The sequence below is a fragment of the Physeter macrocephalus genome, chromosome 19 (genome assembly GCF_002837175.3).
Source record: "Physeter macrocephalus isolate SW-GA chromosome 19, ASM283717v5, whole genome shotgun sequence".
NCBI classification, from domain to species: Eukaryota; Metazoa; Chordata; class Mammalia; order Artiodactyla; family Physeteridae; genus Physeter; species Physeter macrocephalus.
In genome coordinates, this window is record NC_041232.1 from 56,952,888 (window position 1) to 56,969,205 (window position 16,318).

The window sequence follows — 16,318 nt, forward strand, 5'->3', positions numbered from 1 at the left end:
AAATGAAATAGAAACAAAGAAAACAATAGCAAGGATCAATAAAATTAAAAGCTGGTTCTTTGAGAACGTAAACAAAATTCATAAACCACTGGCCAGACTCATCAAGAAAAAGAGGGAGAGGACTGAAATCAATAAAATAAGAAATGAAGGGGTTTCCCTGGTGGCACAATGGTTGAGAATCTGCCTGGTAATGCAGGGGACAGGGGTTCGAGCCCTGGTCTGGAAGGATCCCACCTTCTGCAGAGCAACTAGGCCCATGAGCCACAACTACTGAGCCTGAGCATCTGGAACCTCTGCCCCACAACAAGAGAGGCCATGATAGTGAGAGGCCCACATACCGCGATGAAGAGTGGCCCCTGGAACCTCTGCCCCACAACAAGAGAGGCCACGATAGTGAGAGGCCCACATACCGCGATGAAGAGTGGCCCCCGCTTGCCACAACTAGAGAAAGCCCTCGCACAGAACCGAAGACCCAACACAGCAAAAATAAATAAATTAATTAATAAACTCCTACCCCCAACATCTTAAAAAAATATCTAAATAAAATAAAATAAAATAAGAAATGAAAACGGAGAAGTTCCAACAGACACCGCAGAAATACAAAGCATCCTAAGAGACTCACAGTCAAACTCACTCACAGTCAAAATCATTACCAATATACATGTAGCAATGCTTGTCTCAGAGACTGTATTGCTAAATTCAGCAGGAGGACATGGATATTAGCCAGCAATAAAAATGTTCAGGAAGCAATGAGATGATGGGAAATAAGCACAAGAATTTGTTGTATCTCACAAAGTATCTTAGATCCCTTGATTTAATTAGAATTGTGTGTATGAATCAGGTAAATACTGGTATTAGACCATAGAATCTCTGTATGAAAGTGAACCATTAGGGTACCTATCATTTGTTTTTATGAAGGCCAGTGATTTTTATATGTTAATTTTAAAATATTCTATCTTGCTAAAGTATTTTATTTGAGTTATATTATCAAGATATTTTAGGAGTTTCTAACATCCATCTACAAATTGAAATAGTTACCAATTTCTATTTTCATAACTAATTAATCTTGTGTATATTCATTGAGGACAATCTTCACAACAATATTAAATAGTAATGCAGATAGTGATCACGTTTTATTCTTTTCTCGACCTTAGTGAGAGTTACATTTTTGTTTTTCACAGTAAGATTCTGGCTTTAGCATTGTAATATATTTACCTATTTCATTACCTTATGATATAGTCATTTATTTGTGCTTTCTTGAAATCTTTAATAAAGAATAAAAGTCATATTATTTAAAAGACTTTTTCAGTATAATGGAGGTAATTATCAACTTTTTCTGCTGAGAACCATTAGTATGGTGATTTATTAGTAATTAATTTATAAATTTATTAATAATTATTATTATGTCTATCTAAATATATATCTGAATATTAAACTAAGCTTGCATTTCAGTATTGAAATATATTTGGTTATGATGCCTTTTTTTAAGTTATTGGAACATGCTAATAAATTATTTAAGATTTTCAAATTATTATCCATAAGTAATATTTGTCTACAGCTTTCCTTTCTCGGTTATCTTTATCAGAATTAGACGTAAATCCTGTGCTTCCATTATAAAATAATTTAGGAGATTTTTATTTATTTTCTATGCTCTGAAATAATTTATATAGATTTGGAACTATGTGGTCTTTAAATGTTTGGTAGAATCTCCTCTGAAACCAGCTGGACTTTTTGCCTTATTAATAGAAGTAGTTCCTTGAAAATTTTCTCTATTTTTTTTGTGTATATTTGTCTGTTTAAGTTTCCTAACTCTACAAGGGACAATTTTAGGAAACTGTATTATCCTGAGAACTTATCCACATAGGTTTTCAATATTATTTTCAAAGAGGTACATAAACTTATTTGATAATGTTTTAAATTTCTATTGTATCAGTAATCATTTCCTCCTTATAATTTTTTTATGTTTGATGTCTCCATTTTTTGTTTGTTTAAATTAGCTAGTAGTTTGTCTATTTCTGTTGATTTATTTTCGGTCTTACTGTTACTCTTTCCTTATTAATACTCATGAAGGACACTTCTAAGTTTTTCTAAATAAAGTATCTTTTAATTTTTACTGAACAACTCAAAGAATTATTACAAGAAACCAAATTAAATTTTTGTAGGTTGCAGCAATCTACATGGTGGAAATCTATATATAATTCATAGATTTAAAAATTAGTTCTCCAGCTAAAAGTATGTCTGAAATGATGGGTATTTTGTTTTTCAGGTCAACTCTGTGAGCATTATAAAAAAGGTCAAAAAATAAATAGTGACAGGGGACTTGTCACACTCCATGCACATAAATGCTTCTCCTTATGTCAGTTTGTCTTTCACTGGCTTTATAGATACAAAAAAGTGCAGAGTGCATAGAAGTACAGAAGACTTTTAAAGATCAGAAAAGTTGAGTCATCCACTATAATTGTAATAAAAAGTAATTAGGGATGAAAATAAAGAGTATTTGGTGAATATAGCCCTGGTCTGTTTGATTTCTAAAATTATTAGTGGATGACCATTGTTAGCAAATAAGATTTTTTTTTTTTTGCCTATAGAAATGGGTACTTACTTAATATTAAGCTTCAGACAGCATCAGATAGTACCTGATGGATTTTATATCAAAGACACTTTTCCTTTATTAGTGACCAGAGCTTTAACATATGTTATGCAAATGTAGTGCTTGCCTGAACTTTATAAAATATTCATTAAGTGTATACAATAAATAATGATCAGTTGCATCTTCAGTGTTCATGCAAAAGGAGTGGTGAGAGATTAAATACAACCATTTTTTAAAAACAAATCCATTTTGCTTGGACTAGTTTTTCATGCATATGTTTTTTATTTAAATTTCTATTTTTTATTCAGATATTCCATTAATTTACTATTTCATTTTAAAGTTAAATTTAAAATCAACTACTTTGGGCTTCCCTGGTGGTGCAGTGGTTAAGAGAGATTTCTTTTCTGATCTTTCTTTTTAGTGTATAGAAATGCAAGAGATTTTTTGTATTAATTTTGTATCCTGCAACTTTACCAAATTCATTGATTAGCTCTAGTAGTTTTCTGGTAACATGTTTAGGACTTTCTGCATATGGTATCATGTAATCTGCAAACAGTGACAATTTTGCCTATTTTCCAATCTGGATTCATTTTATTTATTTTCCTTCTCTGATTGTCATGGTTAGGACTTCCAAAACTATGTTGAATAAAAGTGGTGGGAGTGGACATCCTTGTCTTGTTCCTGATCTTAGAGGATATGCTTTCAGTTTTTCACAGTGGGGAATGATGTTTGCTGTGGGTTTTTCATATGTGGCCTTTATTATGTTGAGGTACATTCCCTCTATGCCCACTTTCTGGAGAGTTTTTATCATAATTGGGTGTTGAATCCTGTCAAAAGTTTTCTCTGCATCTATTGGGATGATCAGATGGTTTTTATTCTTCAGTTTGCTAATATGGTGTATCACATTGATTGATTTACGAATATTGAAAAATCCTTTTGTCCCTGGGATAAATACCACTTCATCATGGTATGATTCTTTTAATGTGTTGTTAGATTGAGATTGCTGGTATTTTGTTGAGGATTTTCGCATTTATGTTCATCAGTGATATTGGCCTGTAATATATATTTTTTTTTGTGACATCTTTGTCTGGTTTAGGTACCAGGGTGTTGGTGTTGTTGTTGAATGAGCTTGAGAGTGTCCCTTCCTTTGCAATATTTTTGGAAGAGTTTGAGAAGGATAGGTGTTACCTCTTCTCCAAGTGTTTGATAGAATTCACCTGTGAAACCATCTGGTCCTGGAGTTTTGTCTTTTGGGAGTTTTTTATATCACAATTTCAATTTTAGTATTTGTGATTGGTCTGTTTATATTTTCTGTTTCTTCGTGGCTGAGTCTTGGAAGGTTGTACCTTTCTAGGAATTTGTTCATTTCTTCTAAGTTGTCCATTTTATTGGTGTATTGTTTCTTGTAGTAGTCTGTGATGATCATTTGTATGTCTATGGTGTCCTTTTTTTTGGTTTCCTGTAATGACTTCCAATCTCAGAGTGTTGTGGTCAGAAAAGACTCTTCATATGATTTTAATTCTGTTACATTTACTGTGATCCTTTGGTGTCCATTGTAACTTCTCTTTTTTCATTTCTAATTTTATTGATTTGAGTCCTCTCCCTTTTTTTCTTGAGTCTGGCTAAAGGTTTGCCAATTTTGTTTATCTTTTCAAGAACCAGCTTTTAATTTCATTGATCTTTGTTATTGTTTTCTTTGTTTCTATTTCATTTATTTCTGCTCTGGTCTTTAGGTTTCTTTCCTTCAACTAGCTTTGGGTTTTGTTTGTTCTTCTTCCTCTAGTTGGTTTAGTTTTAAGGTTAGGCTGTTCATTTGAGATTTTTCTTTTTTCCTGAGGTAAGACTGTATTGCTATAACTTCCCTCTTGGAACTGCTTTTGCTATGTCCCATAGGTTTTGGATCATTGTGCTTTCATTGGCACTTTTCTCTAGGTATTTTTAGATTTCTTCTTTGACCCATTGGTTGTTTAGTAACATATTGCTTAGACTCCATGTGTTTGTGTTTTTTACAGCTTTTTTTTGGTTTCCTGTAGTTGGTTTCTAATCTCATAGCATTGTGGTCAAAAAGATGCTTGATACGATTTCAATTTTCTTAAATTTACTGAGGCTTGATTTGTGACCCAAGATGTGATCTATTCTGTAGAATGTTCCATGTGCACTTGAGAAGAAAGTTTATTCTGCTGCTTTTGGATGGAATTGTCTTATAGATATCAATTAAGTCTATCTGGTCTCATGTGTGATTTAAGGCTTGTGTTTCCTTATTAATTTTCTGTCTGGATGATATGTCCATTGGTGTAAGTGGGGTGTTAAAGTCCCCCAATATTATTGTGTTACTGTTGATTTCCCCTTTTACGGTTTTTAGCATTTGCCCTATATATTGAGTTGCTTCTATGTTGGGCACATATATATTTACAATTGTTATATCTTCTTCTTGGATTGATCCCTTGATCATTATGTAGTGTCCTTCCTGGTCTCTTGCAACAATCTTTATTTTATTTTATTTTTAAAATAAATTTATTTATTTATTTTTGGCTGTGTTGGGTCTTCATTTCTGTGTGAGGGCTTCCTCTAGTTGTGGCAAGTGGGGGCCACTCTTCATCACAGTGTGCAGGCTTCTCACTGTTGCGGCCTCTCTTTTTGCAAAGCACAGGCTCCAGACGCGCAGGCTCAGTAGTTGTGGCTCATGGGTCTAGTTGCTCTGCAGCATGTGGGATCTTCCCAGACCAGGGCTCAAACTCATGTCCCCTGCATTGGCAGGCAGATTCTCAACCACAGCACCACCAGGGAAGCCCAATAGTCTTTATTTTAATGCCTATTTTTTCTGATATGAGTATTGTTGCTCCAGGTTTCTTTTATTTCCATTTGCATGAAATATGTTTTTCTATCTCCTTACTTTCAGTGTGTATGTGTCCATAGATATGAAGTAGGTCTCTTGTAGACATCATATATATGGGTCTTGTTTTTGTATCCATTCAGCCTATCCATGTCTTTGGGTTGAAGCATTTAATTTATTTACATTTAAGGTGATTATCAATATATATGTTCCTATTGCCATTTTCTTGTTCTTGGTTTTTTTTTTTTTGTAGGCCTTTTTCTTCCCTTCCTCATTTGTTCTCTTCTCTTGTGGTTTGATTACCATCTTTAATGTTGTGTTTGGGTGCTTTTTCTTTTTTGTGTTTTTATGCATTGTAGTTTTTGGGTTTGCTGTTCTCATGAGGTTTTGATATAGCAGTCTATATATATACAGGGTTGTTTTAAGTTGTTGGTCTCTTTCCTGCCTAGAGATGTTCCTTTAGCATTTGTTGTAAAGTTGGTTTGGTGAAGCTGAATTCTCTTAGTTTTTGCTTTTCTGTAAAGCTTTTGATTTATCTGTCTAATCTGAATGAGAGCCTTGCTGATTAGAGTTTTCTTGGTTGTAGGGTCTTTCCTTTCATCACTTTTAGTATATTGTGCCACTCCTTCCTGGTCTGTAGAGTTTCTGGTGAATAGATCAGCTGGTAACCTTATGGGGATTCCCTTGTATGCTATTTGTTGTTTTTCCCTTGTCACTTTTTAAATTTTTCCTTGTCTTTAATTTTTGTCAGTTTGAGTAATATGTGTCTTGGCATGTTCCTCTTTGGTTTCATCCTGTATGGAACTCTGTACTTCCTGGACTTGAGTGAATGTTTCCTTTCTCATGTTAGGAAAGCTTTTGGTTATTATAACTTCAAGTACTTTCTCAGGCCCTTTGTCTTTCTCTTCTCCTTCTAGGACCCCTATAATGTGAATGTTGGTGTTTAATGTTGTCTCAGATAACTTGAGACTGTCCTCATTTATTTTCATGCTTTTTTCTTTATTATATTCTATGGCAGTGATTTCCACCACTCTGTCTTCCAGCTCACTTATTTCTTCTTCTGGCTAAGTTATTCTGCTAGTGTTTCCTTCTAGCATATTTTTCATTTCAGTTATTGTATTGTTCATCTCTGTTTGTTTGTTCTTTAAATCTTCCAGTTCCTCATTAAAGGTTTCTTGTATCTTCTTGATCTGTACCTCCACTCTGTTTCTGAGATTTTGGACCATCATTATTACCACCTCTCTGAATTATTTTTCAGGTAGATTGCCTATCTCTTCTTCATTCAGTTGTTCTTGTGGGGTTTTATCTTGTCCATTCATTTGCAACATGTTTCTCTGTCTTCTCATTTTGTCTAAATTTCTGTGTTTGTGTACTCCTTTCCACAGGCTGCAGACTCATATTTCCTCTCACTTCTGGTGTCTGCCCCCTGGTGGGTGATGTTGGTCCAGGGACTTCTGCACGCTTCCTGGTGGGAGGAACTGGTACTTAACCTTTAGTTTGTGGAGCTGGGTCTTGTGCCTCTGGTGGGCAAAGCCATGCCAAGGGGTGTGTTTGGGGATGTCTGTGTGCTTAGTATGACTTTAGGCAGCTTGTCTTCTGATCGGTGGGACTGTGCTCCTATCTTGTTGGTTATTTGGCCTGAGGCTTTCTAGCACTGGAGCTTGCAGGTTGTTAGGTGAGGTTGGGTCTTGGTGCCAAAATGTAGACCTCCTGGGGAGTTTGCTCCGATCAATATACCCTGGGGCTTCTTCTACCAGTGTGCTTGCTTAGACAGTGAGCTATAGTCAACCTTTGCCTCCACAGGAAGCTTTCCAAGACCCCTAGGTATGTGTAGCCCTGGTTCCTATGGAGGTATCACTTTGTGCTGGGTCCCAGTGCACATCAGACCTGGTATGCACCCTCCAAGAGTGGAGTCTCTGTTTTCCCCAGCCCTGTGGAACTCCTGCACTCAAGCCTCACTGGCCTTCAAAGCTAAATGTTCTGGGGGTTCTTCCTCTCCATGCCAGACCCTCAGACTATCCTGGAGTGTTATTTTATGTGGGAACATCCCTTTGTAGCCTTCATGGGTTTAATATATTTTTTTGTGAGTTTTTTTTTAACTACAGATGTCTGCCACCTCTTTCTTCAGTGTATGCTGACCATTATCTTTTGATACAGGTGTGACTGAAGTTTTGGTGATAAGAGCCTACACTGGATATTGAGCAGCACCTCCCCTTTGCTCTGTGGTGGTCACTGTCCTGTCAGAAGTAGGGTCTGCTGCTTAGTTGTTGGAGTAGAGGCCCTCAGATCGTTTCTTAACTGTGTTTCTGATCTACGGTGTGAGGGTGGTGGCATTGGAGCACTCTCACTGGGAGGGAAGTCACTGAGTATTCCTCCTCTGGATCTGTTTACCTGTGGGTGTGCTCTGTTGTGTCACCTTTCACCCATTGCGCTAGCTCTCAGATTGCACTGTTGTTGGCACTGCTCTCCGCCCCACCTTAACCATGGGTATGCTGGCAATTGGTCCTTGTGTCTCTCAGATATTGTTTTCACCAGGCCACCAGTGTAGATCCACTGAAATCAGCTCCCAGGATTGCAATAATCATGGATCAGGACCCGCTGTAGGTGCTATGGGGGCAGCTCAGACTCTGGCCTGACCCAACCCACAAAGTCTACAGCTGCTAAAACTAGACCCATCTTGGCTGAGGGAACATTCATTGTCCATCATATGTTCTATAGGTGTTAAGTTTACAAAGCCACTTGTGGAGGTGTCAGTTTGTGGCTTACACAGCTGCAAGGAGAGATTTCAGCTTTTCTTCCTTAGTTGCATGGCCCCTGGGGCTCAGCTGTGGTTTCAACCCCACCTCTGCATTTCAACCACCCACAGGTGTCTGCTCTCAAGGCTGCCCCAGAGCACATGAGTCTGCCCTGTTGAGGAGGAGGCATGGATGTAGTGGCAGCCAGGGTCACATGAGTGCCCGCCATGGAGGAGGAGGTGGTGGCTGCTGGGGTTGCAGGAGACCCTGTGGGGATGGAACATGTGGGGTTGCCAGCAGCCTTGGACACAAGAGAGCCAGACCCCATGAGAGCCCTTCTTAGTGACTGGGGAGGCAGGGGCTGGAGCATGGGGAGAGAGGCTACAATGGTAGCCCCACTCCTTGTGCGTCACTTAGTAATGGTGCTTCATTTCTATGGTGGTCCAAGTTTTCACCACAAGCATTCCCAGTTGTGGATTTCCCCTCACAGCCAACAGCTTTCTTCATGCTGGGTTTGCTCTCCAAACTCCACTTTCCAGCACCCAGCCCCTGTCCACAGTGGTGGATACGCATCTCAGGCTGGGACACGTAGGGCTGTGGTGCCAACAATCTTTGTAGGTCTCACTCTTTTCTGCCTGCTACAGACCAGTTGCTGCACTTTCCTCTGATAGCCCCTGAAGTTCCCCTTCTGTCCCAACTGATTTCCCTGCCAGTAAGGGGGCTTCCGCAGATACGGGAACCTCGCCTCTCTTTCAGTTCCCCCACCCAGGGGTGCAGGTCCCATCCCACTTCCTCTCCTCTTCCTTATCCCTTCTTTCTTTTGTCCTACACAGTTATGTGGGGATATTTCTTGTCCTTTTAGGTGTATGAGGTCTTTTGATAGTGTTCAGCTGGTGCTCTGTGAGAACTGTTCCATTCATAGATGTATTCTTGATACATTTGTGGGGAGAGATGAACTCCACTTCCTCCTACTCCTCTACCATCTTTATGCCTCTTACATTTATAGCAGTTAATACTGAAGTGTTTGAACTGTTGGCTAGACTGGAAAGAATGCTGAATCAGAAATTAGGTAAGAGGAATCCTAATCTCCACTCTAATGCCACTATTCTTTTTTACTAATTTATGCATTTCTAACATGAATGGGGTTCTTTTCTGTTTTCTCTAAGGGTATTACAGGTTCTAAAATTATATAAAATTAACATTTAGAAAGAGGAATTCAGCAATAGTGGTTTGGTGACTTATAAATTAAAAGCATAATTCAACATATTTATATCTGGATGCAGTAACCCAGGGAATTGCCAAACCTATGACTCCACGAGTTGGGTTTTCTTCACTCATTATTAGTTTCTTAGAGCAGAACAATCATAGTTCAAAGGTGTACAGGTAATGTGAGAATGTAATTTAATTTGGTCACTTAGTTATAGATTTATTGAAGGCCTGGTATTTTCCCATATTCCTATACATGTGTGGATATAGGATGAGGATGGTTGAGAATGAAGGGATTGAGATTTGGAGGTTGAGGAATAGATTAGAAAATGGCACCATTTGTTTGGAGGTATGGCACAAAGCTAGGGTGTTGTCAGTACATGGGAGAGGCAGCTTTCAAAAATTCTCCATTTTTCTGAGGATTTCCCCTTCAATCACTTCCCTTTACTGTCCTCTTCTCGTACACCTTCTGCTAACATAAAAAATATAATTTTCAGGACATTAAAAATTCTATTTATCTTCACTGAGTGATTTTCAAGAATGACTAATGGGACACAGAAAGAAGTGATAGATATTAAAACTCAGTATTACCAGTCATTACTTATTTGCTCTATACTGACAGTTTAATTTGTACTTAATGAAACAAAAAAGAAAACTACATTTTCACCAATAATTTCCCAAGTATTTTATCATTTAGTATAAACCTCACCTCCTTAGATAAATAAAATTTTGTTGATGTCCTGCCCACATGTACTAACACAGGTAAATATATCTTCCCCTTTATCTCCGTTTTAAAGAGTATAATAATTAATGGAGATAATTACTGGAGTCTCATTCATGTGAATGAGTGATATGGCAGAAACTGCCCCAAAGTGCTCAGATTTTATAATGTGTATAATTTTCCCTGGGAGTTATCATAGACATTAAAATCTAGTCTATATTAGAATTCATATTCTTATTATTTGCTATAATAAGAATTTACTCTATTTGACATCCTGATCCTGCATTAAAGCATTTCCTGGTATTTTATCATGTTAGTAACTAATATACAACATATGCCTTGGGGCTGAAAGTTTTTCTTTCATAGTTTTAGAAGATGCCCCAACCATGAAACACCTGTGATTTAAATGTTTATTATAATATTGTATCTTTGCTAAGCATTTTCCTTAATTTGATGAATCTCCATCTTTTTCTAGAAATTTTGTAAAACTCTTTGTAGACTAGGTCATAGGCTAGTGACAGGGTTCAGAACATGCTATCCCAAAATATGACATCTTAACATGGTGAACATTTTAAGGTGAAGCTATGTGAGAAATGACAGGTACAGGAAAGACCTCCCCTATCTTTCTTGAAGCGGGTTATAAGACCCTCTTCTGAGAGCTGTCCCTGCCATACCTGGAGGAAAAAAAAAATCTTTATCTCTAAAGGAGGGACGCTGAGAGACTCAGAACAAAGAGGACTTGCTAAGTTCCTCCAATTTACCACCCTTAGCTCACCATACCTTTTTATCCTATTACATTTTCCCATGACTTTCCACCCTTCATCGAACCTACTATAAAAATGCTCAAGCTTAACCACTTCTTCAGGTCTTCATTTTTTAATGAAGATTCCAGAGTCATATAAAACCTAAATAAATGTATATGTTTTCTCTTGCTAATGTCTTTTGTCTGTCCAACTTACAGGGCCCCAATGTGAGAACCTAAGATGCGTACAGGAAGAGAATTTTCCTCCCCTAGACTAGTCAGCCGCTTACATTACCAGAAGAGAATTGGAGGGTTTGAACAATTTTCTCCTACCCCATTACATATTTCTTCTTTCTGCCTGAAATTTCCCATTCAGTGCTTTGTGCCTTGCATGATTCTGGGTTCCTTTACTCTCTTTTGAAAACATCATTATGATAGGGATAGAGTAGTATAATTAAATAGTCAGTTTAGAAATCCCACTAGGAGATTAAGGACAGAAAGGGAATTTTAAGGGAGTTTGGGAGACTATTGTAAGCTAATGACCACTCAAGAAAAGAATCCAGTAACCTAGCAACAATCTGCACTTCCTTGAAGGAAGACCAGGTGTATCCAAGTGTCAGACACCTCAAGCCAGAAGTCCTGATAATCAAAACACAAGACAATAGATATGAGGCCTGAATCTTGTTACATGAAGTCAGAGAGTTAATAGTCCCTGAAGAGTAGCATTTCTGCATGTAGTCAAGACAGCAATATAGGTGAAAGGGGAAAAAAAAAACCTAGTTGAAAGGGGACAATATACAGAAACCTGAGATGAATTACCATATTTTAGTATATGTTACTACCCTTTTGTTAATATACATATGATTTAAATAGTGCCATGAGAGTCCCAGTTAAACCATAAAAGGCCAAGGGAGGAACTAATAATATAAGCCTTGATGTCTGCCCAAGAATGAGGAAGAAGATGGTCTTCTCCCCTCCCCACTTTTTCTTTGATTATAAAAGTGTAGTCCTCTTTGTTCTTGGGGCTGCTGCACTCCTTTGCCAGTCTGCATGTATAGCTCACAAGTATCCTGTGCTAATAAATTCACTCTTTGCCCCACAGTGAATTCTTTCTGCAAAGAATGAGACAAAAGAACCTGAGCTTCACTAAGTCCTGAAAACAAGTGAGCAGTTCTAATCAAGACAGTGTGTTTGAGGCCCCTCCTAGTCAGGAATCATACGTTCAAGTCCCAATCTGAGTTTTAGCTGGGTTTGAGTCCCATTCGAGAAGGAGTGCAGTTTCAATTAACTTCTATCAGGTTTTACAGTCCTTCGTGATACAATAGATGCTTCAGCCAGGCAGAAAAAGCTCTGAAAAGGGGGATGGACTATACTCTAAATAAAAGTCACACTTTTTCCATGACCTTACCTAGATGATTTCTAAATAATTATTATAACCTTTATAATACTATACTCATTCAGGGCATATTTTGGTTTATACATAATTTTAAACTATATATGCTTTTATCCACAACAGTGTAAAATGACATAAAATTAAATTTAAAAGCTAATAGACTGGGTTTCAGAAGCATATTTTATTGTAATCCCGTTAGGCTGGAATGAAGGAGCAAACCCAGAAAGACGAAATATTAAAAAATTAATGCAAGGGCCTAAGTCAAGAGCAAAGTGCGGGACCGATGAAAGTACAAGCCCACAGTGTCATCATGCCCTGGAGACGACAGAGCCTGCTGGCTTCCGAGGAAAGCAAAAATTAAAAAGCCCCTTGACATTAGGAGTAGACTAGAGGGACGCGAAAAAAATCTAAGGCTGAAGGTATTTCAGACCATCTGCAGGCAGCTTATAAGTTCAAAGGGGTTTTCTGTAGAACCAGCCCCCAGTGTGGTCTTCTCCACTTCCTTTTATACGTGTGGTGGGAAGAAAAAAGTTAACCGTTATGAAGAACTGGGTTCAAAAATGTACTCTGATTTAGTAAGGTCTGTCTTGTCATTCAGAGACCACGCTCAGACTCCACAGCCTTTGTTCGAGGAAGATGCTTTACTCTATGGACCTGTGAGGAAGTGTAAGGCCCCGAAGCAAGAAGAGGCAGGAGGTCCACGAAACTGGGGTCCTCTCTTCAATCGGGAGAAAAGTGGAAAACCAAATGTAACAAATGATCCTACAATTCCTCTGAAAATCCCTTTGCAAAGGAATATGATACCAAGAGTGACCCGAGTCCTTCAGCAGACCATGTACTCAGAACAGATTTCCTGTTTGGAGAGGTGGAAACTGTGGATGATTCTGGAACTGGGAGAGGATGGTTTTGCAGAATATACTTCAGACATGTTTTTACAAGGGAAATGGTTTATTGAAGCCTTGGAAAGCATACTTTCACCCCAGTGGAACTTAAAAGAGCAAGCTGAAAATCTCCTCAATTGTGGCTACATCCAAAGGGTCCAGCATGTTCTGAGAGATGTCAGTGGAGTGCGGGCTCTTGGAAAGTGCTGTTAAACGTGAGACCCTAAAGTATGTAGGTCTGCTGCACTGTATGGATGATTATCAGGGCAAGCTGTGTGTGACTGATCCGAAGACATCTGAGAAACAAAAGCCTTTCATCCGAAATACATTTGACAACCAGCTGCAAGTCGTGGTATATGTCGGTGCCATAAACCATAAGACCAACTACAGCTTTCAGGTTCAGTGTGGCTTGATCGTGGTGGGCTACAAAGACGGGTCCCCCGCCCACCCACATTTCATGGATGCAGAGCTCTCCTCCCAGTACTAGGCAAAGTGACTTCTTCGACTAGAAGAATATACAAAGAAGGAAAAGAACCTGAATATTTAGAAACTAGATTAGGGGCAGGAAGCTGTATGGGAACGTTCAGGACTTTCTCACAGTTTGGGAAGATGTATTATTGCTATTTCCTGTGATATAGAATGAGGTGCCACAGGGTCTGAGAGCTGCAGTAACACAAGCTGAACTAGTAGTTTGTTGAAATTTATTGCAACCAAAAAGGCAAAGCCGGAAAAGTTAAATTAAAAAGCCAGACTTCGGCACATAAAAGACCAGCTCTGCTACCTCTGACTAGCATTTACCCACAAAAAGGGCAAGCAGCATTGGCACAGTGTTAGCGCCTCTTGGACCCCCGTAGAGCTTTCTGTGTTCCGGACAGGATGCCCAGTCTTTGAACTGAGAGATTCAGGGTGGTGAGGCCTGGTGCTCAGAGCATTTCCCTGGGGCATGTCAGCAGGAAGGGCTGTGCACCCATAGGGTGTATGTGCAGTGAGAATTCATATCAGTTAACTACTGCTGCCAGTGCAGGCTCCTAAAACTTGTTTTATGTATGGGGTTCCCTGTATTTCATTTGGGGGGAAAAAGCTTCCATTTGACATTTTTGAAAAATAAACGTGATTCCTTAGCCTCAAGTAAACATTGCTCTCTGGAAAGATGGAGTATACTCACCATATCGTTGGCTATGCCCCTTGGCATCCCACCAAATAACACTCAGAAGCATCCAGGCTCCAGTCTGAGAATCGTAATTGTAGGTATTTTGGTAGCTATCTTCTGGTTTGAGTCAAGGAATTGTGTACGTGGAGAAAATGTATTTTTTGTTGAATTTTCCAGCTATGGGGAAAAAATAATAACATGTAATTTTTTCTATGTTTGATAAGTAATAAAATTGATTAGTTGTCACTGGGTTCAGGAAACTTAAATAAATGCCCACTACAGCCCTGGGGGAAGGCTCCCTGTTTTATGGAGTAGGTTAGCATTTAAGTTACAGTTGCTGTCTTAAAATAGTAGTGTGCTACAAACACCTTTTTCCTTCATTAGCCATTAATTATAAGAAATAAAATACAATATGTGAGTAAAGTGAAAAAAAAATATAATGCAAAAATTTTATATTTTAGGTTGAATAATAAATTTTACAATTAAAAAGTATTAAATGAATTGGACCTGCTATGACATCTGTTCAATGAAAAAATACATGGGGATTAGAATTAGTCAACATAATTATCTGACACAAAATAAATTTGAAGGCAATGCATAGTTTAGGGGAGATTTTATTATTAAATTTCAACATATCACAGGTTGGTTCATTATGTTGGATTTGTTATGGTGACATGAACATTTATTCTTTTTCCACTGGCTTGATCCAGTACCTGGGCTGGATTTCATCCAACCTCTAAGACAAACATGTTTTCACCCCAGTACAGCCCTGAGATGAGGTCTGCCTACAGCTGGACTTCTTATACTGGCCTCCAAACAGCTGATAGCTCAGGGCCTTGCCTACTTGGAGACTGGAAGAACTTTGCTAGCAGATGACACAGGTGGTTGCTCCTTTTCTGTATTAACATTTACAGAATTGAATTGTTTTTATTCTGTCTAGAGCTGTGGTTCTCAAAGTGTGGTCATGTAACCCCTAGCAGTCTGAGAGACTCTTTCACAGGATTAATGAGATTCTCTCTTTTTCCAACTTCCTATCTGTATGAAAATTGATTTTTTTTTTCATATACTCAACCAAAATATACTGAAGCATATTGAATACAGAAGTAAATAGGTGACTCCAAACATCTTTTAAGCTAGGTATCTTTGGAGATTTAAAAATAAGTAAAATAATGTCATTCTTCTCAATTTATTTTGAGACATAAAATTTTTAAAGTTACTTGTTATGATATATTTTAAATTAATATTTATTATACCTTTGTAATAAATTAGTTCAGTTTTATAAAAATTTAGTTTTAATTTATAATATGGTACATATCAATAGAAATTATCCATATAATCAAAAGTTCTTTGGGGTCTTTAGTAATTTTCAAGTGAATGGAATGAAACTAAGACCAAAAAGTTTGAGTTCTACTGATCTAGGGCAAAACCTTAGCTTGATAAAATAAAAGCAGGTGGAAAAAGTATGATTATTCATATTCAATTAATATTTATATTCAATTAATAACATTTCTAAAGCCTATAAAGATTAAACAACATGGAAGCTCACTTGGTCAAGATAATTATATATGACTCTAGATCTCATTTTTTTCATTTTTGTTTTTCTATCTTTTCTTCTCTATGTTTCCATGCCATATATTCACTGCTAATGTGCTTATATATTTTCCTTTTTATCTTTCCCTTTTCCTCTCTCTGTACCCAACTGTTTCTCCTTTCTCTCTCTCTTTCTTCCCTCCCAGAACTTGCTGCCATCTTTTTCTATTTTACACTACTGTAAGTGTACATAGTAACAAATCATTGAATTAAAAATATATGCTTTTCTTAGTAAATAAAATTTTAATATATTTATATCAAATCTCTCCTTTTACTCTCCCCTCAAGATAGCTAAAATTAAAAGTTTGGTGACATTTCTAAAAACCAAAAAGACACCAAAAATAAATTTTTACTTCATACTTTAATGTCATGTTTGAAATTTTCTCTAGAAATATTTTAACACTCTTAGAAAAGCATAAAAGGAAAATAAAGTAAAAAGCAAAGAAAATTATTTTATTTATGGGAAGTGAAGAGTCT

At 37.5% G+C, this 16,318-nt stretch overlaps 1 protein-coding gene and 1 pseudogene across 1 annotated transcript in view; one reads left to right on the forward strand and one right to left on the reverse strand.

Annotated features, from left to right (window-relative positions):
* The window catches only part of RIT2 (Ras like without CAAX 2), a 586,108-nt gene that overhangs the window by 458,214 nt on the left and 111,576 nt on the right, over window positions 1–16,318 (reverse strand).
* On the forward strand, window positions 8,386–13,648 carry LOC102989669 (mitochondrial genome maintenance exonuclease 1-like; annotated as a pseudogene).